The sequence below is a fragment of the Protopterus annectens genome, chromosome 4.part0 (genome assembly GCF_019279795.1).
Source record: "Protopterus annectens isolate FY-2018-M chromosome 4.part0, PAN1.0, whole genome shotgun sequence".
NCBI classification, from domain to species: domain Eukaryota; kingdom Metazoa; phylum Chordata; order Ceratodontiformes; family Protopteridae; genus Protopterus; species Protopterus annectens.
In genome coordinates, this window is record NC_056733.1 from 1772468768 (window position 1) to 1772495566 (window position 26799).

The 26799-nt window shown below is 45.2% G+C and overlaps 1 protein-coding gene across 1 annotated transcript in view; it reads right to left on the reverse strand.

Annotated features, from left to right (window-relative positions):
- Positions 1-26799, reverse strand: part of LARP1 (La ribonucleoprotein 1, translational regulator) — a 3464554-nt gene that overhangs the window by 1297718 nt on the left and 2140037 nt on the right. The window lies entirely within an intron of this gene.

Below are 26799 nucleotides of genomic sequence, written 5' to 3' on the forward strand. Positions count from 1 at the left end.
GTCTGACAGGAGCAGATAGGGGCTGGTAAAGAATGGACCACTTAACAGTCAAATTCCACTGTAGGACTTGTATAAAATATCTTGCTAAGGGTAGTAGAATGATGGTCGCTAACACAGACCTCAGGACTCTGAAAACTAACTGCGCTGGAGAAGATGGATGATCCAAAAAGTCCTGGACTTACCTCTACATCTCATAACTTCCCTGAGATGGCGAGGATGCTACTTGGGTTTAAGTGTTCACTTGCGTTCCTATAAATTCTATATTCTGGTCAGGAGTAGATTTGACTGTCACATTTATTGAAATACAAAGAGAACTGAAGATTTGTAACACATAATCCCGGGCTTGAATCAGCTGACGCCTTGTTGTTGCAGTGAGGAGCCAATCATCTAAATATTGAAACACCTGGAATCTTTTAGTCTCAAATGAGTCATGACAACTGCCACACATTTGATAAACACTCGGGGGAGGGGGGGCTGTGGTGAGTTCAAAGGGCAGCGTTCTGAATTGGTAATGAATGGCCCCTAGCCAAAAGCACAAGAGACTCCTGGAGCATTTGTTCATTCTGATGTGATAATATGCATCATGGAGATCTACAGAGCACATCCAGTCGTCCTTGTGTAGAAGTGGCAGACCAGACTGAACTGAACCGTAACCATTTGGAACTTCGACTTCTTGGCATACAGGTTGAGGCTGTTGAGATCCAGTATTGGTCTTAAGTTCCCTGTTTCCTTTGAGACCAAAAAGGAGCGAGAATAAGCTCCATTATTTCTCTAGATGTTTTTGAACTCCTCAAATGGCGAACTCCCTCTGACTGGGTGGCACATTGAGGCGTACCCTCCTGGGACATGGAGGTGAGGGGAAAAGGGAATATAACCACCTCTGGGTATTATTTTTTTAGCACCCAGGTGTTGTCTGTTATATTTGTCCAGGCATTTAGGTGTAGGGATACAAGTCCCCCAACTGCCTCTACAGACTAGCAGTGCTTCAGGAGAGCTGGTAGGGTAAATTAGAAAAGGATTCCCTGAAGCCCTGATTCTGTAGACCCTCTCCCCTGCCTCTGGGGTGGTGTCTGCCACTGAAACCTCCTCCTCAGCCCCTAGAAGAGGTATCCCCACGCGAGTCCTGGAAAGGCCCTTGAGATTTTCTTAACCAAGTCTTCTTCCCACCCCTTTGACTTCTTGAAAAGGTTCTTTGGGAGTAGAAAACTTGATTCCTACGGCAGACAAGGTCTTTCCATCTTTCTTGCTGTGGGCAAGCATTTCTCTTACCAATGGTCTAAACAAGGTGGAATCAAAGCGGGCATTAATGAAAGATGCCTTGAAGGGGTCTGAAATCACAAAGCCGCATCCAGGCATGTCTCCTGATGGCTATGCTTGCATCAGATGCTCATGAGGTGCCTTCTGCAGAGTGCAAAATCAGCCTCATTGAGGTAACTGCAAGGGAAGACAGAGCTGCCAACTGGGGAGAAACCTGTTTAAGGTTCTTCTCCAAGGTTTCTTTCAGAGAGTTGGTTAGCTCCTTGACCAAATCTCACTGTAGACATATAAAATGTGCCAAGTAGTTCAATGTCCTCACCACGAAGGCGGCTGAGGCATATAAGAGCTTTCCATTTCTGTCCAAATTCTGAGACTCCCTGTTCAGAGGATGAAAAGAGCTTTGTTCGGCGAGTTCCTTTTTCATGGCTAATGACACAATGGCATTAAACTGGGACACCCTTGCTCCAACTTGTGGTCAGAGGGAGGACTCAGGAACTTAGGCCGCTTAGGGATCGGCTTGACTGTGTCCAGTTCCTTCCAAACTTGGCAGAAAACTAAGTCAATGAGTTCATCCCCGCAGGGAGTCGCACAGGATGTAGACGGGCTCGCCCCAAAAGCCTCCTGGAACACACACTCCTCGTAAAAAGAATTTTGGGTGGACCAGCCACCTTTTTGTTTTAAGAGTTCAAGGATGTCTCAGAAGGAGATGTCATCTGGTGGAGATTGGGGAGATCTTCTTTATCAAAATCAGTGTCCATGGTTAAGGACTGCAGTGGTGAAGTCCATGTGTCTCCTTGCATGTTTGCTTCCAATGAACCTCCTTCTGTGGGAGGGTCAGCAGAAGAATTGGGATGGTCAGCAGAAGAATTGGAAGAAGGGGGGTCCCATGCAGGTAAGTAGTCTGGAGGTTTATCAGGGAAGGCTGACCAATGGCAGGATGGATGGACTCAAAGCTCCAACATAACTATTTGAAAGGATCTGTAGGATGAGGAGTCAATTTTCTAGGTCTAGAGAAAGCCCTCTCTGCTACCTGGAAGGCTGACGGGCTCAGGAAAACTCCCCCACCCCCAGAGCTGAAGCCACCGAAGGAGAAAGAGAGAGAGAGAGAAGTCCACCCCAGATCCAAAGCCTGCAAACACAGCCAGGCCCAAGCTGTCAAAGGCCAAGGGCCCCAGGGTAAGGAATAGATCCAACCAGGTGGGGACTGAAGCCAACGCCCTGGAGCCAGCACCTACATCTTGGATCCACGACCCTCTCCAATCAGAGGGTATTGGAGCAAAGCCAGTCTGGGAAATGGACACAGCCAAAGACATTCTCAGATTCGATGACTCTCAGAAAAAACGGATCTTGGGCTTCTGAAACAATAGGACGATTCGGAAAAGGAGCTTGTAGCACGGATGTTGGTGCACTGACAGATCCAGGGTGGGACGGAGATGACAAAATCCTCATCTTTATCTCAGAAACCTTCACTTCATCCTGTCCATCTCTGACTGGGAAAAGATTTGAGACGACCTGGAGGATGCTGATTAATGTCTGGACTTAGCCGGTGATGGTGTGACCTCCGAGGTCAGAGCAGGAGAAGCTGGTCTGCTCTAAACAGGGGCATGGCTCAGAGACCTCAGATCTGAAGGCTAAGGATCAGAGGAAGGCCTGATGGGGGAAGAGGTACTCTGGCTCAGTAAAATGCCTGCCGGATCCGAGGCTGCACTGGGATCCAAAGTGTTAGGATTAGAGGATGACTGGATCCGAGGGACAGACTTGTCTGCTCTATAGGAGTCTGCAGGATCCAAAAAGGCTCTCAGATCCGAAGATGATTTAGTCATAATCAGATCCAAAGAAGTTAGATCTGACAATTTTGGCCTTTTTTCGGCCCGAGAAGACATAGCCCATGGAGAATTTGGGAGGGGTCGCTCCTTGGTGTCATTGGAGGTCAAAGGCTTGGTGGTGGTGGTGGTGGGGGGGGGGGGGTTGAGCCCCGAAGATGAATTTGTCGTTAACTAGTTTGCACACAGAAAAAAAAACGCAGGTTATTGGACATACACATACACTAACGTGCTCTCTCTAAGGAGAAGACAGATTTTTTTTTTAATATAAAAACGTAGAAAGGAAAGGGGAAAAAAGTACCAACAGCACTGTAAAACTATACAGGGAGAGAGTAGGGAGGGAAGAACGAAACTCGAACACCAGTGGACAAACATGGGAAGGGCAGTAGAGGATAGCTAAACAACAAGTGAAGAAAGAAGAACTACAATGCTTTTTTTTTTTTAAACATAACAGTTAAGAGAAACAAAATAGAAACACAGAAAAATAGCAATTCACAGTTGAGAAAAACACTCGAGGCTAACAGACCACGTCTGTGCTAGATGGCAGCAAATGAGAACTGAGGAGTTAGGGAAAGTATGATGCATTATGGGAAAGGGAGAAGCTCGAGACTCAAATCCTAAAGTCTTGTGAATGCAACAGAGATGGATCTGAGGTCAGATCCCAAGATCCAACAGTGAGGAAGAATGAAAAATACATCAGATCTGCTATTTCATTTACTGCACACACAAGCCATCTCTGTATCATACAAGGGTACTTTTGCAAAGCCATAAGATGGCCATTACTTGCAGTTCCTGATACAGGTAAAACACTGCTGTATGAAAATAAAACAGATTAAAATCAAAACACAGTAGGTGCAAAGCAGGTGGAGGATGAAATGTTAACATAAAACTAGAAACAGTCACAAAAAGGTAACAAATGGAGGTGCCGAAATAACCATGAAGCAAACGTGTAGCAGCCACAAACGGTTTTAATACATAAACGCCAAAAAACTCCAAAGCTTTTTCATCCACTGACTTCATCAGATGTAACAAACCCATAAACTGAGGCAGCTTTTATACCCTCCCCTTAACATTTAATTGAATAATTTACTAACATCTCTAATTCCATTCGGCTTCCACCATAAAATTTCATAAATATCAACTAAATAACATACCAAAGTAATTGTACACAGACAAATATATAAATATATTTTTAAAAATACATTTTTTAAAAACCAAATGAGAGACTTCATATTAAGAATCCATGTCTATAAGTGACCCTTTTAAAAATACTTATAATAATCTAAAAGGTAGATACCTGGTAAAAAAAATTTACATTTAAAATTTTTTTGCATTTAAAGAATGTGAAAGCAACTGCAATTAATATACAAAAATAGTAATGTGCAAGAACAACAACAAAGTACAGTTGTGTATCTACCATAAATGTAGATGTTCGAGTGTATTCACTGATGCAGTCATTACACTTAGGTTATCCTGCTACCCGCAGTCGGCCTGAATTTCAAAGTCCTGGTCCAGCATCGGTTGCTGTCGCCTCTTCCCTGACAGTGCGCCAGGGGTATTATAAGATGCAGCCAACACCATTTTCTTCAGTTTTTCTTGTCCCAGATGTCAGGTGCCTCCAGAACAGCAGGCTTAAAACATTGCTTATAAAAAGCATGCACTAAAATAAACATTACCTTCAACTACAAGCAAATACACCACATAGGTTGTATACAATAGAGAAGTACGGAAAGTCCCAGCAAAGAAAGGGGGATGGTCGGTGGGTAACCTGGACTGCAACAGTGAATACAACCGAACATCTATATTTATGGTAGGTACACAACTGCACTATGTTCATCGTGTTTCACTGTTGCAGTCATTACACTTGGGTTGAATCCCAAAGCTGAGGTTGGGTGGCTGGGTCCAAATAGAATTAGGAGTGGCTATGAGGCCCTGCAGAACTGCAGTGGCAAAGCCTACTCTGGATTTAGAATACAGAGGTAAGTGGTAGCGCTTTGTAAAAGTGTGCACTGAAGTCCAAGTAGCAGCTTCCAAAATATCCTTGGTTGGTACTCCTCTAAGGAAAGCTACTGAGGTGGCTGTTTGTTGCCCTGGTTGAATGTGGCCTAATTCCCTTAGGCACCGATTTGCCATGTTGTGAATATCAGAAACACATGCAGTGTCCTATCCATTTTGAAACAGTCTGCTTTGAGATAGCCTTTCCTTGTGATCCTGCAGCATATGCCACTAAAAGTTGCTCTGTCTTTCTGAAAGCTTTAGTTTTGTCCAAGAAGAAGCGCAGCTGTCTGTGTATGTCCAAAGAATGCATAAGTCTCTCCCCTTTATTCTGGGGATTTGGATAAAATGTAGGCAAATGAATGGTTTGATTGAGAGCCACACTGGATACTACCTTAGGCATAAATGTTGGGTTTGTCCTTGGAGAAACCCTGTCCGGATGGAAAATGATAAAAGGTTCCAAAGCCATTAATGCCTGCAACTCGGAGACTCTTCTTGCTGAAGTTATTGCTAGGTGTAGAGCTGTTTTACATAAGAATTTTATCTTGGCTGTATTGGCTGGCTCAAAAGGAGGCAGTGTGAGCTTTTCCAAGACAAAGTTGAGGTCCCATGCAGGTATTGGTGCTCTTCCTGGGGGTCTTATGCTTTTGGCCCCTCTGAGGTACTGCCTTAGCAATGGATGTGAAAAAATAGGTGGGTCCGTAGTGTAATGAGCCGAAATGGCAGAGGCATAGATCTTAATTGATGAAAAGGATAGGCCTTTGTCCAACATCTCAGTTAGGTATTGTAAAATCTGAGGAATATTTGGTACAAGCATGTCAATTCCTTGTGCCTGGTTCCAAGCACAGAATCTCTTCCATTTTTCTGCGTATGATTTTCTGGTGCTGGCCCTCCTGGCCTCCAGAATAACATCCATAACTGCTTTGGAGAGAGGAGTGTCCTGAATGGTTACATTATCCGCCATGCAGCCAGATTTAGGGTTCTGAGTTGGCTGTGCAGTATCTGATTGCTTTGTTGGGTCAGTAAATGAGGAATTTGAGGCAATGTCCAGGCTGGGTCTTCAGACAAGCTCTTTAGGATTGGGTACCAGTGCTGGCATGGCCAGTCTGGGGCAATCAGGATCATTTTTGGCTTCTCTTATCTGACCTTGAGGAGTACCTTGGGGAGGAGAGGAAGTGGAGGAAAGGGATACACTGTAAGGTTTTTCCAGCTGAATGATAGAGCATCCACTTTCCATGCTAGCTTGTGATAAGTCCTTGTACAAAATCTCTGTAGTTGGCAGTTGTGAGGGGAGGCAAATAGATCCATGTCTGGGCATCCCCATTTCCTTGTTATTATGCTGAAGATTTGTGGATCTAGTTTCCACTCATGAGGATCCATGAGGTTTCTGCTTAGTTCGTCTGTCAGAGTATCTGTCTTTCCTGGCAGGAATTGCACTTACAGGTGTACTTAAGTCAATGCTGTGTTCCACAAAATCATGGCTTGTCTGCAGAGGGGGTAGGAATGCGTGCCTCCCTGCTTGTTTATGTACCACATGACTGTAGTATTGTCCGTCTTTATCAGCAGTTGTCCTGGATGAAGTAGATCCTTGAAAGTTGTCAGGGCATTCTGGACAGCCAGCATTTCTTTTAGATTGATATGAAGATGCATTTGACTTGTGGGCCATGCGCCCGGAATACATTTTCCTGTCATGTGGGCCCCCAGGCATAATCTGATGCATCTGTTGTTATTGTCTGCCTGGCAGTGGGTAAATTGAAAGGCTGTCCCTTGTTGTGGTGACAGGCCTGTGCCCACCATCGAAACTCCTGCTACAGGCAGGGAATGAGGATAATAAGTTTTTCCAGGCTGTGGCAATGTTGTGTCCAAACACTTTTTAGATACCATTGAAGTTTCCTCATATGCAGTCTTGCATATGGAATTAACAGAATGCAGGATGCCATGAAGCCCAAAGCCTGCAGAATTTTTCTTGCAGATAACTGGGTTTTTGTTGCCAACATTTCGAAGGAAGAAGTCAGTTGCCTTTGTTTGTCTGGTGTGAGATAGGCCATCTGGGCAATTGTATTTAAGCTTGCACCCAGGAATATTATCTCTTGAGAGGGTACTAGTTTTGATTTCTTTTCGTTTACTGTGTACCCTAGGCAAATTAGCAATCTTTTACAAACGCCAGATGCTTTACTAGAATGTCCTTGTTCTCTGCTTGAACGAGGCAGTCGTCTAAGCAGGGATATATTTGAATTCCTCTTTGTCTGCAAAAAGCAATTACTGGTGCCAGGCATTTTGTGAAGACCCTGGGCGCAGTAGACAAGCCAAAGGGCAGTGCAGAGAATTGGTAGTGCATTGAGCCAGCTATGAATCTGAGTTATCTTCTGCAAGACTGTCTGATTGGGACGTGCAGGTATGCCTCTCAAGTCCAAGGTTGCAAGCCAAGCTTTTCTTGCCCAGCATGGGCAGAAGCTGCTGCAGAGTCAACATTCTGAACTTTGTAATGTCCAGAAAAGTGTTTAGAATAGACAGGTCCAGTATTGGTCTCCAGGCTTTGTCCTTTCTGGGTACCAAGAAAAGACGTGAGTAAAATCCTTTTCCCTGCTCCTGTAGTGGTACTCGCTGAATGGCCCTCATGTCCATGAGGGATGAAACTTGCTTTTGTGCCTCTGCCCATTGATTGTGTGGCAGGTCTGGCATGCCCTTTGCCTTTGGCAGGGCGTGAAAGTGGAACCTGTAACCCTGAGACACTATATTCAAGACCCATTTGTCCTGGGTGATCATGTGCCAGTTTTGTGAAAAAAGTGCTAGTTTTCCCCCTAAGGGAGAGTCCAAAAGATAAGTGCTTCGTACTGGTAGAGGAAAGTCATTGGGACTGTTTCCTATAAGGTTGAGATTTCTCTTCTCCACTTTTGGAGGTAGAAGCACCCCATTGTTTAGGCCTGTATGAGGCATTGGGGCTGGGATCTGCCTCTAGGGTGCCTGTATCTGCCTCTTTGTGGCCTATCGGACACTGGAAAGGACCCATTTTTTGAAGGCCATTTCCTGCTAAATCTGGGTGGCTGTACCTGTAAGAAATCCTTTACTGTCTGTATAGATTTCGCTTCATCCTCCATTTTCTTCAACACCTCTTCTGCCTTAACACCAAACAAAGTATCATGCTGTAATGGAGCATCTAATAATTTTGCTTTAACATGATCAGGCAGATTCTGTTTCGTTAACCAAGCATGCCTCCTAATCACAGAACCCGTTACAGCAGCCCTACAAGAGGTCTCCAAGGAATCAAAACCACATTGCAAAGTATGCTTTCCCAGCTGTTCAGCTGCATGCAATAAATCCCGCATTTCCTTGTTTTCAGCACATTCAGTATTTGTCAACATTTTCCGTTTTAACAGTGACATTAAGTACTGCAGTTATTTAAGCATATGAAACTGACAATTTAAAGCCCTTACAGCCAAGGTAGCAGAAGTGTAAACTTTTTCCCTCATCTGTCCAGTGCTCTAGTATCCCTATCAGAGGGAACAGGGTTTTTTGCAGTGGAAGCCTTGACACCTTTGGGACCCTGAGATATAGTTTCCGGGTCAGCAGCTGGGTTTTTATATAGAAATCTGAGAGTCTGGAACCCTGTAGTACCTGTCTGGCTTAACGGGTGCAGGGGGTATAGAGTCTGGAGACAGGCCGGACTCTGAAAAAACATCATCTACAATGTCCAGAACAGGAGAAATAGCAAGGGGCCTGTGCTGAGGAAGTAAAAGAAAATCTCTGAGCCTTTTCTTGGATTCTGAATAATCCTGGCTCTCCCAATGAATGTGCTCCCTCATAGTATGCAGGGTTTCCCGAAGGAGTAATCCTCAGGAGGAGAAGCTGAAGGAATAGATTCTTCAGCATCAGAATCCTCATAGGGAGGAAGAGAGTATTCCTGATCAGAGGAGGAATCCGAGGAAATGGAAACCTGATCTGAGGATTCATATTCTCTCTCTTGCCTAGGCCTTTATCAGGAGGGGGATGGGAACCCCTGATCAAACTAATAAGGTCTTCAGCCATTTTGAGCATCTGTTTTTTAGGCATGGAAGTCTGTCCTGGAGAATGCTGTACTTGTTTCTTTGTCTTTAGAGCTGCTTTAGTCTTTGGCTTTGAAGCTGAAGATGGCTTTACATATAACTGTGTTTGTCTGAAAACACCCTCCGAAGCCGATGCCTGAACAGCGGCTCCGGACCCATCTGAGGGAATAGTTTCTGAGGATCCAATACCTTGAGTTTCCAGAGGCCCAGTCGGCTCCACGTGGGAGTTGGAAGCGTGTGGCTCTGAGGTAGAGGGTGTCCGGGGCTGCGAAAGTGCCTCACTGAGAACCGGCGAACTGACAACTAGCTTAGAGGAAGCCTCATCGTCGGTTTTGGACCACGGGTGCCTGTCCTTGTCTTTATCCTTGTGTTTTTTTATAGACTCCGGTCGTCGGCTGTTACGCCGGCATTGTATAATTGAATCTGCGGCCAAAGTAATGAAAGGCAAAATCGTACAGACGCTTAATAGTGCGTTGGTTAAATCTAGCACAAAACCGACAACAAGCAACGTCGTGGTCAGGGCGTAGGCAAGGAATACAGTAAGAGTGAAAATCCTTATGAGGTATTTGCTTCCCACAAGAAATACAATTGTTAACCTTTTCTGACATCGGTCTGGAGCAAGAAAAAAAGTTTCCCCAATGGGTTACTTAGCTTCAATGAAGACTTCGGATCCGAAATTCGAATTAAAAAATCTCAGAAGTTGGCCGACCGGCACTTGCGAACTGCATTTGCTTCAGGCACCGCGTGGCAAGAAAGACTGAAGAAAATGGCGTCGGTAGCATCTTATACCCCTGCCGCACTAACGTCAGGGGAAGAGGCGACAGCAACCGACGCTGGACCAGGACTTTGGAATTCAGGCCGACTGCGGGTAGCCTGCCAGCAGGATAACCCAAGTGTAATGACTACAACACTGAAACACGATGAACATTAATGCATTACATCGCAGAATAAAAACTAGTATTCCACTTGAACATGTTTACAATTTAGCAGCACTCATTCTCAAAATAGGGGCAATGGAAATATGTTCATTAAGCCCTGGGAATTTAATGGCTTCTAAAAATAATTGCCAATATACCTCTCTGACTTCTATCCTATTCGCCCACGGGCCTCCCCTGGAATCCTGATGCACAATTTCAATTACAAAAAAGCTCCACTTGGCAATGGGACATGTTAAACTGTGTTTGTATAATGCATTACCACCATCCTTTGATCTAATGGCATTTAAATGTTCATATATTCTCCCTTTTAGTTTTCGTGCAGTTTTGCCAATACAGAATGCACTACATGTCTTACAAACACCTAAGTAAACAAGTCCCTCACTGTTGCAATTAGAAAAACAACTGCTTTTGACCAAATAGTGTCTATCCTTGATATATACCGAATCCTGCCTAAGAATAGATGGACATTGAGCACAAGACCCATACCTATAGGTCCCAGGTTTTCTTCCATTCTGCCCCTTATAATTGTTTTCCAGTAACTCCTTGAGGTTCTTACCTTTTGTGTAAGTAAATTTCAATGGATTTTTAAACAAGATATCCAATTCTGAGTAACTGCTAAACCTACCCCAATGTTGTGTTATAATGTTTTTAACTTTAATCGTGTTCTGGTTGTAAAACATCACATAGTTACTCGTAAGGTCTCTCCATTGTTCGAAGTCAACTGTGTCCCTTCCCCTATACTTTCTTCCTGCCCATTAGTTGGTTAACTTGCCCTTGATGTCCCTCCCCCTTCCTCTAGTCCTAAGATGGGGGAAAATCTAGAACTTCTTCCATGTTTCACTTGTCATAACCTCTTCTAAGGTGATAGGATATTTCCTGGCCAGAAACAGGTCCCTGACCTTCTGACTTTCCTGCTCATACTCATCATCCCTGGACGTAATCCTACAACTGTGTATAAATTGACCCTTAACAACACTCCTCTTCTGCTTGAAGGGATGAGGGCTGGTGAAATACAGGTAGGAGTTTGAAAAGGTATCCTTCCTATGCATCCCTGAGGTGAAATCCTGCTTTAAGGTGTCTTTTTTGATGATGACGACCAAGAAATTCATCTTCTCATAAGAAATGAGTAAATCTCAAAAATCCTGTTGTCTGATTCAAGTACTGAAGGAATTCCCTTAATTTGGCCTCACTCCCCCTCCAAAATATACAAATATCATCTAGGTAGTGCTTATAATATATCCAGTATTGTTCACATGCAGACTGGAAAATGAACTTTTGTTCCCATATCATCAAAATTATATTGGCATAAGTGTGGGGCCAAACATGCCCCCATAGCCACTCCTTGTTTCTGCTTGAAAAATTTGCCTTCGAAGAATAAAAAATTCTGCTCTAATACCAGGTCCATTAACTCAGTGTATAACAAGAAGGTGTTGTGATCCAAATTTCCAAATTTGTTAATGGTTTCCTGAAACCATTCAGAACCCAAATCATGTGGAATTACATTAAACAGATCTTGTATATCCAAAGTTACAAAAATAATAGAATCAGAGTACATATCTTTACCTATACTCTTGAAAAAAAAAAAATTCCAAGAATCCTTAAGTATGTCACTAGAATTCAGCCAGATGTTCTTTAGCCTCGAGTCCAAAAACTTTGCCAAAGGGTATGTTTTTGATCCATTTGCAGCCATTATGGGTCTCGGGGGGGGGGGGGGATCCTCTATATTTTTATGTACTTTCAGGATCCCAAATAGGGCAGGAATCCTAGGTTTTTCTACTGTAAGATATTTATAAGTATCTCAAATTAATTAATTCGTCCTCCAACAAATCTTTTAATACAAAATCTATTTTACGATACGCCAAATTTATTTCATTCCTTGACACTCTGGTGTATCTTGTAGTGTCATTCAACATATTCATCATCTTACTGGAATATAATATGCTATCCATAAAGACCACCCCACCCCCCTTTGTCAGGTTGCACCACCCTAACATCCGTTTTCCTGTAATGTTCTAAGTATCTGAAATTCAGCTCAAGATTGTATTTTTTTCTCCCTTTGAATGTAACTTTCTTTCTAACATCTCTTTCCATCTGCAACTCAAAATTTCAAACTAAAAACTAAAAAGGAGAATATATGAACATTTAAATGCCATTAGAACAAAGGATGACGTGGATTCTTAATATGAAGTCTCTCATTTGGTTTTTAGAAAATAAGAAGTTATGTTCTTACCATAACATTCCATGTGAATTGTTCATCTCGCCTTTGTTCTTACACACGGGTTCGGAACCAATCTTCAGCTCCGAGTCGGCCACATCACCAGCTCCGCATCTTCGAGAAAGCTCGAGGCACAGTAATATCCCATGATCCTCAGGTGCTAACCCTCAGATCTAGTTTGCTATACCAGAAGAATCCCTCTAGAAACTGCGTCCTAAACACTTAGAACAAACACTACACACTGTCTGGTACCCTGCCATCAAACAGAGGAGAAAAGATGCCATTCCTGATGAACAAGTAATAAGCTGAATGCCAACAATGTCTAGAGAAGACAGAACAAGAATTCAGTCGAACCCGTTCTCCCAGACCGCAGGACGGGGGATGGAGGGGGGGAATTTAAGAACAAAGGCGAGATGAACAATTCACATGGAACGTTATGGTAAGAACATAACTTCTTAATGTGAAATTGTTCAATCTCGTCGTTTGTTCTTACACACGGGTAGTGTCCCTAGCTCCTTTTCCTGGGTGGCTCAAGGGAGAACATTCCCGAGTACAGTGGAACCAAACGTCGCCCTGTCCCTGGAGTTTTTGTCTAGTTTATAGTGGGCGATAAAAGTATGTCGTTTTGCCCAAGTTGCCGCTGCACAAATGGTATCTAAAGGCAAACGAGCAGTATGGGCTAAAGAGGCAGCGATCGCCCATGTAGAATGAGCTCTGGGTTTGAAAGGGAGTTGTTTCGATTCAGCATATACAAAATTTATGCAGTCTGAGAGCCATTTGGATAAGGTAACCTTCGTTACTGCCTGTCCTTTCCGTTGGTCAGCATACGAGACAAATAGCTGGTCTGACTTTCTGTATTCTTTTGTCCTGTGTAAGAATAATCTCAGCTGCCTGAGGACGTCCAATTTGTGCAGCGTGTATTCTAACTTATTGGAGTGGTTTTTGAAGAAGGTTGGTAGTTCAATAGATTAATTGATGTTTTGAACCGAACAAACCTTCGAAAGGAAGGACGGATTGGTGCGCAAGGTTACTCTATCTGGGTGAAAAATCATGTATGGTGGTCGGATAGATAGAGCCTGCAACTCTGAAACTCTCCTGGTGGAAGGGATGGCAACCAGAAAAAGCATTTTCCACGACAGAAATTTTAACGGGGTTGTGGCGGCTGGTTCGAATGGGGGCAACATGAGTTGTGACAGCATGAGACTAAGATTCCAAGGGGCTACTGGATTACGAAAGGGGGGACGGAGGTGAAAGGTACCTTTCATAAAAGCTTTACAAAGCCTGTGGGACATAAGAGAACTATCTCCCCGACCAATATGAAAATTGGATATAGCCGCCAATTGTACCCTTATTGTGGACGTTGATGCACCTTCTTGAAAGAGTGTGGTAAGGAAATCTAGTATCTTGTGTGCTGGAGCCCCGAATGGATCTATACCTTGTTTGGAGGCCCAGTACGCAAAATGGTTCCATTTACTGTTGTACAATTTCCTTGTAGATGGTTTGTGAGAAGATACAATGTGTTGTACTGCAGGGGATAGTAAATCTGACCTGGCTAAGATGGGAAGCGGAGCAGCCAAGCTGTCAGTTTGAGGGACTTGAGGAAGGTGTGAGGAACTCCCGACGAATGTGTCAACAGGTCTGGTTCTGGGTCCAGAATCCATGGTTCCTCCACTTGATGAGATTGAAGGAAGGCAAACCAGATTTGTCGAGGCCAGAATGGGGCTATCAGTATTATGGTCCTCTCCAGACGTTTGGCTTTCTGCAAGAACCTGGGAATTAGTGGAACAGGAGGAAAGGCGTAAAGGAGACCCGGGGGCCAATCGTGTACTAGTGCGTCCCTCGGGACACCCCCCCCCGGAGGGGGTAACATGGCAAAGTAGCTTCTGCATTTGGCATTCAATTGGGATGCAAACAGGTCGCAGCAAGGCTGGCCCTATCTGCGGAAAATCTCTTCCGCCACTTGAGATTTGAGGGACCACTCGTGAGGGAAGAGGATGGCTCTGCTCAGCCTGTCTGCGATTACGTTGCATGTCCCCGGGATGTGCATTGTTATCAGAAGGCGTCCGGCGGACTTCGCCCATTGCCAAATTCTGAGGGACTCTCTGCATAACGGGTAAGACCTGGTTCCCCCTTGCTTGTTTATGTACCAGACTACTGACATGTGGTCTGTCTGAACTGTCACTGTTCCCTGAGGTAAGGACTTGTGAAAGTGTTGCAACGCTAGGAACACTGCCCTCAGCTCTAGGACATTGATGTGCAGGTTGTACTCCAATTTGGACCATTGACCTTGGACTGTTTGTCCATGAAAAAATCCCCCCCACCCTATCAGGGCGCGTCCGTGGTTAGAGTTGCTACCGGACTGGGTAACACAAACGGTCGTCCTAGTGTTAGATCTTGACTGTGTATCCACTACAAGAGATCCTTTTTGCAAGAGTTCGTGATCAAGATCTCGTGAGATAGTGGAAGCTGTCGGTAAGACCACTGAGCGAATAGCATCCACTGAAGGATCCTCATATGCATCCTGCCTAATGGGACTACGATAAGGGAGGCTGCCATCAACCCTATCTCTCTTAATATTTGTCGCGCAGGGACTCTCTTGTTTTGGAGAAGGACCGAAATTTGATATCTGAGGTCTGATACTCTCGGTGGGGGGAGAGTAACCCGAGCCAGGGAAGTGTCTAGCGGTGCTCCTATAAATAAGATACGCTGTGACGGCGATAAGACAGACTTTCCAAAATTTACCGTTATGCCTAGAGAGGAGCAGAGGCTGATGGTGTAATCCCTGGCTTGCAGAAGACTATACAGGGTGGTGGCGGATAGGAGCCAGTCGTCTAGATAAGGAAACACCCGGAATCCCCTTCGTCTCAGGTAAGACAATACTACTGCCATGCATTTGGCAAACACCCTGGGGGCTGAAGTGAGACCAAAGGGCAGAACGCAAAACTGGAAATGACTGGCTACCAGACGGAAGCGCAGGTGATCTCTGGACGCCCTGGCCATCTTGATATGGTAGCACGCGTCTGAGATCTATAGAGCAGATCCAGTCGCCCTCCAGCAGAAAAGGAAAGATTGACTATAGCGTGACCATCCGGAACTTTTCCTTTTTCACGAAGGCGTTTAGTTTCCTGAGGTCCAAAATTGGCCTCCAGTCCCCTGTTTTCTTTGGAACTAAAAAGAAAGTACAGTTTTGTACCTACCATAAATGTAGATGTCCGATAGACATGCAACTGCAGTCATAACATGTGGGTTGTCCTGCCTCAGGCAGCCCTCGGTCGGCCGGATTCCAAAGTCTGGGTCCGACGTCGGCTGATGTCGCATTTCTCTCCGACGTCAGAGCGGCAGGAGTACATAAGCATCAGCCGACGCCATTTTCTTCAGTGTTTCTTGCCCCAGATGCCAGGTGCCCTCCAAGGAAGGCTGTAATCAAATTGGAAGAGAAAAACAGGATTCCAAACAAGTAAAAGAGCAATAAAACAAATACACCATAACAGATATCCCCAGCTAAGAGTAACAAGGATAGGAGTGGACCCTAGGCATAGAGGGGTATGGAGGGAGGGAAAATCCGACTGCAGTTGCATGTCTATCGGACATCTACATTTATGGTAGGTACAAAACTGTACTATGTCCTTCAAGAATGCAACTGCAGTCATAACATGTGGGTAGAATACCATAGCTTAGCTGGGGGAGGAGGTATGCACTAGGAAAGAGATGGTGTGGCAATCAAACCCTGCAGGACTGCCGAAGCAAAGCCTGCTCTGGATCTGGAATATAGAGGGAGATTGTAGTGTTTGGAGAATGTATGCATGGAGCTCCATGTAGCAGCTTCTAGAATGTCCTTGGTAGGCACCCCTCTTAAAATGCTGTAGAGGTGGCTGTAGCTCTGGTGGAATGTGGTCTGACATTGGCTGGAACAGTCTTACCATGAAAGGAATAACAGAATCTGATGCAATGTCCAATCCATTTAGAAATAGTCTGTTTTGAAATTGCTTTTCCTTGGACTGCAGGGGCGTAAGCTACAAAAAGTTGTTCAGACTTCCTACTGGTCTTGGTTCTGTCCAGGTAGTATCGAAGTTGTCTGTGAATGTCCAAGGTATGCAAAAGTCTTTCCCCCCTTATTCTCAGGATTGGGGAAGAAAGCAGGTAGATGAATGGCTTGATTTAGAGAAACCCTAGATACCACCTTTGGCATAAAGGTAGGGTTGGTCCTTAATGAAACCCTGTCTCTGTGAAAAATAATAAAGGGTGGTATTGCCATTAGGGCCTGTAGCTCCGAAACCCTTCTTGCTGAGGTAATTGCCAACAGGAAAGCTGTCTTCCATGAGAGAAATTGCAAGTCAACTGAAGCTGCTGGCTCAAAAGGAGGTAGAGTCAGTTTTTCTAAGACAAAATTGAGGTCCCAGGCTGGCACTGGGGCCTTTCTTGGTGGCTTAATGTTATTGATTCCCCTGAGGAATTGTCTTTGTAAGGGGTGAGAGAAAACAGGAGGATCAGTGTTGTATCTAGCTGAAATAGCAGATGCATGTATCTTTATGGAAGAATATGAGAGGCCGTTCTTTAACATATCTGCCAGATATTCCAAGATAAGTGGGATGTTCAGCAATGAAGCATCATGTCCCTTGCTGGTATTCCAATTGCTGTATCTTTTCCACTTTGCTAAGTAAGCCTTTCAGGTGGATGGGTCTTCGAGCCTCTGTTAGTATCCGCTGAACTTCCTTAAAGAGAGATAAGATGAAGTTATTTATGGGATCTCCCAAGCTGTTAGCTGCAGCGTCTGAAGGTTTGGATGCCGTGTTTCGAAATTGTGTTGAGTCAAAAGTAGAGGCCACTGAGGGAGGGGCCCACCTCCTAGTGTGACATATGCTCCGTAGTAGTGGGTACCAGTGTTGTCTTGGCCAATCTGGAGCTATTCTGATCCCCTTGGGCTTCTCTGCTTTGATCTTTAGTAATACTGAGGTCATCAGTGGCAGAGGTGGGAATGCACAGATTGCTAGGGAGTTCCAGTTGAATGAGAGGGCATCTATTTTCCAAGCTTTTGGATGGTATGTCCTTGTGCAAAATTTTGGTAGAAGATGGTTGAGGTGAGAGGCAAATAGGTCCACTTCTGGCTTGCCCCATGTCGAAGTGAGTTGTCTGAAGGCCTTCGGATGTAACCTCCACTCGTGTGGATCTGTGAAATTCCTGCTTAGGCTGTCCGCCAACACATTGTCTTTTCCTGGAACAAACTGGGATTGTAACTGGATATTTAGGCTCAGTGATTTCTCCCAAAGCTGCATTGTCAGTCTGCAAAGGGGGTAAGAGTGGGTGCCCCCCTGCTTGTTTATGTACGACATCACAGTGGTGTTGTCTGTCTGTATCATTAAATGGCCTTGCTGGAGTTGGTGTTGAAAAGCCTCGATGGCATGCATTACTGCCAGCATTTCCTTTTGGTTTATATGCAGATGTGTTTCCTTTGGAGACCATTGCCCTTGTATACACCTGCCTTCCATGTGCGCCCCCCATCCAAGGTCTGAGACGTCCGTAGTCATGGTCTGTGTTATCTGTGATTTTTTGAATGACATACCTGTGTTTTTCTGGCTCACAGAGGCCCACCATAGGAATTCCTTTTGTAGGCATGGAATGAGTGGTATGATTGTCTCCAAGTTGTTGCTGTGTTGAGACCAAATGCTTTTTAGGTACCATTGAAGCTTTCTCATGTGTAGTTTTGCTAATGGAACCAGTAGAATGCAGGATGCCATGTAACCCAGGGCCTGTAGGAATCTCCTTGCAGTCATCTGGGTGAGTTTTGCTAAACCTTTGAAGTAATGAGTTAACTTCTCTTGCTTGTCTTCTGTCAGGTAAGCCATCTGAGAGGCTGTGTCTAGTTTGGCTCCTAAGAAGATTATTTGCTGGGATGGCTGCAGTCTTGACTTTTGGAAGTTGACTGTGTATCCCAGAGCTTGAAGTAATCGTATGACATAATCCAGGTTTTTTGTCAACATCAATTTGTCGTCCGCTTGTATGAGGCAGTCGTCCAGGTACGGTTAAATTTGTATACCCTGGAGCCTGCAATGAGCAATTACTGAAGCCAGGCATTTTGTAAATACTCTGGGCGCAGTAGACAAGCCAAATGGCAATGCTGAGAATTGATAATGCTCGGGCCCTGCAAGAAATCTGAGGTATCTTCTGCAGCTGTGTCTGATAGGGACATGCAGGTATGCCTCCTTGAGGTCCAGAGTAATCAGCCACGACTCCTTGCCCAGCATGGGAAGAAGTTGCTGTAGAGTCAGCATTTTGAACTTTGGTACTATGAGAAAGGTGTTTAATGCGGACAAGTCCAGTATTGGTCTCCACTGAGATTCTTTTCTTGGAACAAGGAACAGTCTTGAGTAAAACCCCTGTTCTTGTTCTTGTTGTGGAACTCTTTCTATTGCTTTCATCCGAGTCAGCAGAGTGATTTGCTTGATAGCCTCTGCCCTTTGATTTTGTGGTAGGTTTGGCATGCCTTGTTTTCTTGGTAAGGTATGAAAATGAAACCTGTACCCTCGGTCTATAATGTCCAAAATCCATTTGTCCTTTGTCAGTCTGTGCCAGATTTCTGCAAACAGAGATAATTTCCCCTAAGGGAGCTTCTAGTTGTTCCCTGGTAGGTGGTAGTAGAGGAAAGTCATTGAGTTTGTGGTTGTTGGGCAGGTGAAACCCCTCGGCCACTTCTTTGGTTTCCTGGCTGCCATTGTCGCCCCTGTAAGGGCCTCTGTATTGGCCTCTTCCTCGCCACGCCTGTTCTTACCCCTTTGAAACTTTTCTGGATTAGGAAAGGACCAGTTTTTTGAAGGCCAATTCCTACTGAATCTGGGGGGTTGAACCTGGAGGAAATCTTTCACAGTCAGAACTGATTTTGCTTTTTCTTTGATGGTCTTTAACACATCCTTAGCATTTGCACCAAAAAGCTTGTCCTTTTCCAAAGGTGCATCCAGAAGTTTTGCTTTTACATGATCTGGTAGAGGTTGATCTTTTAACCAAGCATGTCTACGAATCACTGCCCCTGTCATAGCTGCCCTACATGAAGCTTCCAGTGCATCATATCCACACTGCAGGAAGTGATTGCTTACTTGCTGAGTGTTATGTACAGCTTCCTGCAAAGTCTTCCTGTCTAAAGGATCAGGAGAAGCTAATGTTTTTTGTAAATCTTCTAAGAGATAATCCTGATATTGTAACATATGAAAAGGCAATTTAAAGCTCTCATAGATAAGGTAGTGGATGTAAACCTTTTGCCCCATCTTCTAAAGACCTTGCTTCCCTGTTGGAGGGCAAGGGATTTTTGAGGTGGAGGCTGAAACTCCTTTAGGCCCCTGTGAAATAGTTTCCAAATCAGCAGAATGGGCCCTGAATAAATGGGAATGAGTTTCTGGGACCCTGTAATACCTGTCTGGCTTGGCTGGAGCAGGAGGAAGAGAATCAGGGGTAGCACTAGAGTCAGAATACAAATCATCCAGAACATCAAGTACAGGAGGAATAGCTAAGGGCCTGTGCTGAGGCTTCTTAAGGAAAGTCCTAAGGCGTTTCCTAGAATCAGAATATTCCTGACCCTGCCACTTGAAATGTTCCCTCATGGTGTGCAGAACTTCCCCAAAAGAAATATCCTCAGGAGGGGAGGCCGAAGGGATGGAATCTTCTGCATCCGAGTCCTCATAAGTCTGGAAGAGCTCTTCCTGGCTATCAGAGTGGACAGAGTCCTCAGAGTCTTCATCTGAAGGAGTAGGGTCAGAAGGTTCAACCCAGGGCCTTTTTTCAGGAGGAGGCTGGGATGCTCTCTCAGGATGGGCCTGTGAACCTCTAATCATGGAAATTAAATCAGCAGCCATGGACATAATTTGTGTCTCCGGAGTTGGCTGAGGTAGGGATTTAGAAGTAATATGCTTTGTTTTGCTGGCTGCCCTAGTGTAGGCCTTAATAGACATGGCCATAGGAGGCCTGGCAGCTCCACGTGCAGGAGTGACCTTGTCTACAGCAATGGTCTCGGGCATTTCCTCTGTTTCGGTATCCGGAGGAAAGTCTATAACTGGCGTCGGAGTAATGGTGGAGAGACCGTCTCAGAGGGAACCGGAGCACTCGCGCTAGGTTTTGGTGTGGAGTCGGTGGTAGACGCGGGCCGAAGATGTCGGTCCCGGTCTTTTCGCTTTTTGGGTGTGTGCGATGTCGGAAGATCCGACGGCATGGTGTAGGCAAATTTATCGCCGAAAAAATCTTCAGCGAACTCCGCCCGGCGCCTGAGAGTGCGCTTGTTGAAGCGAGCACAGGCTACACAGGCCGAGACATCGTGGTCTGGGCCCAGGCAAGGGAGGCAGTAAGAGTGGAAATCCTTATGAGGTATTTGTTTACCACAAAAAAGACAATTGTTAACTTTTTCAGTAATTTCTGACATCGGCTGAGGCAAGAAAAGGTCCCCAACAGGGTACTTAGCTTTTTCGATGACTTCGGTATCGTAGAATACAGGAGCTGACCGACCGGCACTTGCGAACTGCTTCTGCTTCGGGCACCGCGGCAAGAAAGACTGAAGAAAATGGCGTCGGCTGATGCTTATGTACTCCTGCCGCTCTGACGTCGGAGAGAAATGCGATATCAGCCGACGTCGGACCCAGACTTTGGAATCCGGCCGACCGAGGGCTGCCTGAGGCAGGACAACCCACATGTTATGACTGCAGTTGCATTCTTGAAGGACATCCTTGAGTAAGTTCCGGATCCTATTTGGTCTGCCGGGACTGGTTGGATGACTCTGTTTTCGAGCAACCTTATCTCTACAGTTGCCTGGTCTCGCAGACTGGGTGGAACGTCTGGGAGCTTTTTGGGGTTGGGTGGCATTCTGATGAATGGAATGTTGTAGCCTCTGGTAACTATGCTTTTTACCCAGGAATCTGATGTAAGATTTAGCCAGGCCTCTGGGTATAAAGCCAAGCGACCCCCGACTGCCTCCAGAGTAGGACAGTCGGGCCTGCACTGAGGAGTGCTGGAAGGGCGTCCCAGAGAAAGTATCTCTGTCGCCCTGATTTTGCGGACCCCCTCTGCCGGCTGGGCGGTGTCTTCCATTTCTTCCCCCTCCTCTGCCTCTGGAGGGGGCCTCACTTTGGGTGGGCTGAAAGGATCCCTGAGTCTTTCGGAACCACATTTTTCCGCCTCGTTGTCCTTTGGGGCAGGGTCTAGATGGGGCGGAAAAACGGACCCCTACAGCAGACAAGGTCTTCCCTTCTTGCTCACACCTTGAGAGAGTCTCCTATACTTTGGGCCCAAACAAGGAGGCACCATCAAAGGGGGCGTTGGCAAAGAAAGACTTGAAGGCTTCCGCAAAGGAGCATAAGCGCAACCAGGATTGCCTCCTCAGAGCGATTGCTGAAGCTGCCGCTCTACTCGACCCTTCGGCTGCGTATGAAATAAGCCTCATGGACGAGTTCACTATGGAATTTCGGGTGTTAAGTTGCGCTGTCACTTTCTCGGCGACAGCAGCATCTGTGTTTCCCTGGAGAGTATCTCCCAGTTCCTTAATGAGATCTCTCTGTAAACACGTGAAATGCTAAGGTAGTTGAGCGATTGGAGGGAAAAAGTCTCAGAACTAAATACGCGCTTCCCATACCTGTCCATCGTCCTGGAATCCTTATTAGGGGGATGGACAGAGGAAGATGATTCAGACATCTCCTTCTTAGTGGTGGCCGCAACCACCATAGTATCCACGGGAAAGTACAGTTTTGTACCTACCATAAATGTAGTTCGAAGATCCACATTGCTGCAGTCCTTACATATGGGTAGTCCACTGTCCTCGGTCGGCCCGAATACCAAAGTATTAGGCTGACGTCGGTCAAGGCGCTTAAAACTGACATCAGAACGTCAGGGTACAAAAGCGCATGACCGACGTCATATCCTCAGTCTTTTCTTGCCCCAGATGTCAGAAGGCCCTAAAAAGAAAGGCCAAAGCCAAAAAACAGCAAAGAACAACCAACCACCCCTGCACTAACCATATTTACAAAATTTACAACCCAAACCACACAATCACCTCTAACTACAGAGGGAAGGAGGGAGTAATTGGACTGCAGCAATGTGGATCTTGAACATCTACATTTATGGTAGGTACAAAACTGTACTATGTTCTTCATCTCACATTGCTGCAGTCCTTACATATGGGTAGAATCCCAAAGCAGAGGTAAGGGAGGATGGCAAAACTATAAAGCATTCGGAGCTGCCAAAATGCCCTGTAAAATTGCAGTGGCAAAACCAGCCCTAGATTTAGAGTAAAGTGGAAGATGGTACTGCTTAGAGAAAGTATGCACTGAACTCCAAGTAGCTGCCTCCAAAATATCTTTAGTAGCCACCCCCCTTAAAAAAGCTGTAGAAGTGGCAGTAGCCCTAGTGGAATGAGGCCTAATCCCAACTGGAATCTCCTTACCATGATGGGAATAACAGAAAGCAATACAAAAACCAATCCACTTAGAAATAGTTTGTTTTGAAACAGGTTTGCCCTGAGAACCCAAAGCAAATGAAACAAACAACTGCTGAGACTGCCTGAACCCTTTAGTTCTGCTCAAATAATATCGCAACTGTCTGTGGATATCCAAAGTGTGCAAGATCTTCTCCCTTTATTTTGGGGTTTGCATAAAAAGTAGGCAAATGAATAGTTTGGTTTAAAGCCACAATAGAAACCACTTTAGGCATAAAGGAAGGGTTAGTAATGCGAAAGACACCCTATCCTTGTGGAAAATTAAGAATGGCTCAACCGCCATAAGGGCCTGTAATTCAGAAACCCTTCTTGCAGAGGTAATGGCCAACAAAAAAGCAGTCTTCCATGATAAATATTTCAACTCGGCAGTAGCTGCAGGCTCAAAAGGTTGTAGAGTGAGTTTCTCCAACACAAAATTGAGATCCCAAGGAGGAGTAGGAGCTCTACGTGGGGGTCTTATATTCTTTGTCCCTCTAAGGAATTGCTTAAACAAAGGATGAGAAAATAATGGTGGGTCACAGTCATAGTGAGCAGAAATTGCTGCAGCATGAACCTTTATAGAGGAGAAGGACAACCCTTTGTCCAATAACTCAGTAAGGTATTGAAGAGCAACACTTAAATTAGGTTTAGAAACATCAAAGTCCCTTGCTGTACTCCAAATTAAAAATCTCCTCCATTTATCTCGTGAACTTTCCTTGTACTAGGCCTTCTGGCCTCCAAAATAACATTCAAAACCTGTTGTGGAAGCTGAGACCCTCCAGGGTTTAAAACAGAATATGCCAGGCTGTTAGATGTAGAGAGTGAAGTTTGACATTGAGTAAATGACTGTTCTCCTGAGACAGCAGGTGTGGAATCGTAGGCAAAGGCCATGGAGGCTCCCCAACCAGACTTCTCAGTAATGGGTACCAGTGCTGTCGCGGCCAATCCCGAGCTATTAAAATCATGGTTGGCTTGTCCTGTCTGACCTTCAGGAGTACCTTTGGGAGGAGAGGCAGAGGTGGAAAGACATACACGTGAAGATTGCTCCAATTGAATGAGAGAGCATCCACTTTCCAAGCTGTGGGATGAAACCTTTTTGTGCAAAACTTTGGCAACTGGTAATTCAGTGGAGAAGCTTAACAGATCTATGTCTGGAGTTCCCCATAACACTGTCAATTCTTGAAATACATGAGGATCCAATTTCCACTCGTGGGGATCCATAATTTGTCTGCTCAACACATCTGCTAAGGAGTTCTGTGCTCCTGGCAGAAACCTTGCCTGAAGATTTAGCTGTAAACTGAGTGCAGTCTCCCACAAAATCATTGCTTGGCTGCATAGAGGGTATGAATGTGTCCCCCCTTGCTTGTTGATGTACCACATGACAGTTGTGTTGTCTGTTTAAATCAACACCTGCCCTGGAAGAAGTAAATCCTTGAAAGCTATCAATGCAAATTGGACTGCTAACATCTCCTTCAAGTTGATATGTAAATGTTGAAGTCTGGCAGGCCACATGTCTTGTACCCATTTTCCATTTAGATGAGCTCCCCAAGCTTTGTCTGAGGCATCTGTCGTTAGAATCTGACTCACCTCTGGTCGGGTCACAGAGTCCCTTGTTTAGGTGACATTCCTGAGCCCACCACAAAAATTCCTTTTGAATGCAAGGTATTATCCGAATGACAGTGTCCATATCTTGGCAGTGTTAAGGCCCATACATTTTGAGATACCATTGTAGCTTCCTCATATGCAGTTTGGCATTGGGAAGTACCAGAATACAAGATGCCATGAACCCCAAGGCTTGAAGGACTGTCCTTGCAGTCAGCCTGGACTGACGAGACAATTGATGGAAATAAAGAGAAAGATTCTTTTGTTTGTCCGGGGTCAAAAAGGCCATCTGGGATGCTGTATTCAGTCTCACACCCAGAAAGCACATGTCCTGAGAGGGTACTAGACTGGACTTTATTTCGCTCACAGAATACCCTAGGCATCTTAACACTGCTATCACATACTGTAAATGATGAAGAAGTTCGTCCTTTCCTTGAGCCAGAATCAGGCAATCGTCCAAATAAGGATAGATTTGTATTCCTCTTAGCCTGAAGAAAGCTATCACTGGAGCCAGAACCTTTGTGAACACTCTGGGCAGTAGATAAGCCAAAGGGCAATGCAGAGAACTGATAATGAAAAGTCCCAGCCAAAACGCAGATACTTCCTGCAACTGGGCCTGATAGGAACATGAAGGTAAGCTTCCTTGAGATCCAGAGTCACCATCCAGTGATCCTTGCCCAGCAGAGGTAAAAGCTGTTGTAACGCCAACATTTTGAACTTGGGAATGTCCAGATATGTGTTGAGGATAGATAAATCCAAAATTGGTCTCCACGTGTTCCCTTTCTTTGGTACTAGAAACAGGCGAGAATAAAATCCTAGGCCCACTTCTGGCAGAGGGACCGTTGTATAGCCCCTATTTGAAGTAGTAGAGAAATCTGTTTGTGAGCCTCTGCCTTTGCTGAGGAGGAACGCCTGGCATGCCTTTGAAAGGGGCAAGGTATGGAAATAAAACTTGTAACCTTGGTGTATGATATCCAATACCCATTTGTCCTGGGTAATTAAAATCCAATTTTCCTTGAATAGTGCCAACCGTCCTCCCAAAGGTGCTGCCAGGCAAGAAGGATCTGGCAGCTGAAAGAGTAGGTCATTGGGCCTGTTTACGAAAGGACTGGCCCCTGCCTTCACTCGAAGATTGTGCAGGTGAACTCCATGTTCTAGGTCTGAAGGAACTCTGAGCTCTGCCCCTACCACGTCTAGACCTACCCCTAGACTGAGAATCAGAAGAAGGATACGTCCACCCCTTAGCAGGCCAATTTCTACTAAACTTCGGAGGCTGAACTTGCAAAAAATCTTTAACAGTCTGCATAGACTTAGCTTTGTCCTCCATTTTCTTCAAGACTGACTCCACAGGTGGACCAAACAACACTTCAGACTGCAAAGGAGCATCCAAAATCCTTGTCTTAACATGGTCAGATAAATTCTGATCCTTAAGCAAGAACTGAACCAGTGGCAGCCACCCTAGAAGAGGCCTGCACAGCATCAAAACCACACTGTAAAGAATGCTTACCCACCTGTTCAGAGACATGCACCAAATCTTGTAATTCTTTACACTCAATGCCTTCTGCCAGAGCATCCACCTTAGATTTCAATTGAGAAAGAAGAAAATTTTGATATTTCAACATATGAAACTGGCAATTTAAAGCCCTCATTGCTAAGGTAGAAGATGTATAGACCTTCTTTCCCCATCTATCCAAAGCCCTGGCCTCTTTATCTAGAGGGATCGGGTTCTTTACAACCGAGGCCTTGACACCCTTAGGTCCCTGACTAATAGTTTCTGGGTCCGCCCTAGGACTCTTATAGAGATATTTATGAGCCTCAGGCACCCTGTAATACCTATCTGGTTTAACAGGCGCAGGGGCAGAGAATCAGGATTAATAGTGAGCCTGAAAACACATCTTGCACAACATCCAGAACAGGGGTATAGGGGCCTATGGTGAGGTAAAACAAAAATATCCTAAGCCTTTTCCGTGAATCAGAGAAGTCCTGACCTTCCCACTTAAAATGTTCCCTCATAGAATGAAGAGTCTCTGAAAAAGAAAAATCCTCTGGAGGAGAAGCAGAAGGAGTGGAATCTTCTGCATCAGACTCAGAATAAGGAGAGTACTCCTGCAAGTCTTCAGCAAGACTCTGAAACATCCAAGCCTGTACAAAACTTTCCAACTCTGGCTCCACCCTAGGCCTCTTATCAGGAGGGGGCAAAGAACCTCTAATCAGAGTAATCAAATCTTCTGCCATTTTAAGCATGTGCTTCTTAGGCACAGACCCTGCAGAACTAGGACTGACACCAACAGAAGCTAAACCTGGCCTGCCTCTGGAAGAAGTTTGGAAACAGAAGGAGAGGGTCTAACCACCCTGGGAAGGGAGGGGAGTACAGAAACCTGAGAAGCCCCTTCAGCCTGACCTGCCTCCTGAGAGGCCACATCCTGCAAAATCAAAGTCTCCCCCTGAGACTCCAGAGAAGCCTCCATCGGAACCACCGGTTCCA